The 1549-nt window shown below is 41.3% G+C and overlaps 1 non-coding gene across 1 annotated transcript; it reads left to right on the forward strand.

Annotated features, from left to right (window-relative positions):
* The first annotated feature begins 1223 nt into the window (after positions 1-1223).
* On the forward strand, positions 1224-1332 carry LOC136495117 (small nucleolar RNA R71). The gene has a single exon (XR_010768897.1). It is a non-coding gene; the product is annotated as a small nucleolar RNA R71 (small nucleolar RNA).
* The last annotated feature ends 217 nt before the right edge of the window (positions 1333-1549 follow it).

Consider the following 1549-nt stretch of genomic DNA (forward strand, 5'->3'; position numbering starts at 1 on the left):
ATTGATTCTTCTAGTGGCTGCTTGGCCTTGTTCTTCCTCCTCTTGTTGTTTTTCTTCTTGGTCACTATTGCATCTTCGAGCTGGTATGGCGTTTGTGGATGTCTGGGAGATTGCAAGATACGATTATTGAAAGAAAACGTCTCCTTTCTATACTTGATTGTGAAGTAGATCTTGGCATTATCTGCAAAGATGATGGCTTTCGTGGTGCTCAGGAAAGGTCGACCCAAGATAATGGGTGCCCTTTCATCTCCACCTGTTTCCAAAACCACAAAGTCTAGGGGAACATATGATTGTCCCACTTGAAGTATGGCATCTTTAAAAACTCCCTTAGGGTAGCAAAGTGACTGATTTGCAAGCTACAAATGTATATTTGTGTACAACAAAGTATCTCCATTAATTTTATCATAGATTACCTTAGGCATGGTGTTGACACTTGCTCCGAAGTCACAGATAGCTTCTTGGAAAATATGAGGTCCAATAGCAATGGGGATAACAGGTCTTGCTGGATTGCTCTTCTTCTCAGGCAAGGTGTAATCTATCCACCTTCCCATCGATGGTTGTATACAGTAATATGATGCATTATGAATATCGACAAGATTTGTAGTTTCTAGATCTTCCGATTGCCCTGGAATCTTACCTTTGTCGATCGGAGGAACAGTGGTAGCCAGCTGAGTTATTTGTGATTCTATCATTTTATTAAAGCTATGCTGGTTCTTAATGGCAGAGGAGAGGTTATCTATTTTATTACTCATGTTTTCTAATATTCTATCATTGGAAACTAGTTTTCTAGATAAGTTCTCCATAATCCTTGATTCTATTGAAGTCGAAAGTAATTGTTCTTGACAAAGTTCACATCCTCATGGGTTTCAGGATAGTTGTTCCCTGAATGCCCAGTGTTTCCATATTCTTCACATGTGATGCGAGAATCATTAATGTGCATGACTTCTTGCTTCTCTTTGGCTCGGTCTTCGAGCTTCTTCATTAGCAGGTCCATCTTGGCAGACAACATATCTACCTCCTTGAGTTGATGCATACCTCCACCTCTCTTGTGGGTCTAAAGACATTCTTCATTCCAATCTTGGTTGGAATCCATCTTCTCCACGAGAGCTGTTGTAGCTAGGAGTGTGAGTGATAGGAAAGAACCTCCAGTAGCAGCATCCATAGTCTCATGGGTACTGTTGGTCAACCCATGGTAGAAAGTTTGCATGAGCAGGCAATTCTCTATCCCATGATGAGGACATTCTAATATATAATCTTGGAAGCGTTCCCATGCCTCAGGGATAGATTCATCGTGTTGCTGTTGGAAACTTGAAATTCTTCCACGCAAAGCATTGGTCTTGCCTGTGGGAAAGAAGTTTGCTAGGAAGGCAATGTGGTAGTTACCCCATGTAGTATTTCTATCTTTGTTGGCATAGAACCATTGCTTCACCTTCCCCAAAAGTGAGAATGGGAAGAGGCGAAGTAGTATGGCGTCTCTAGTCACTCCTTTGATAATGAAAGTGCTATAGATCTCCAGAAAGTGTTGGAGATAAGCACTCACTCTTCATGT

Source organism: Miscanthus floridulus, chromosome 11, assembly GCF_019320115.1.
Source record: "Miscanthus floridulus cultivar M001 chromosome 11, ASM1932011v1, whole genome shotgun sequence".
Classification (NCBI taxonomy): Eukaryota; Viridiplantae; Streptophyta; class Magnoliopsida; order Poales; family Poaceae; genus Miscanthus; species Miscanthus floridulus.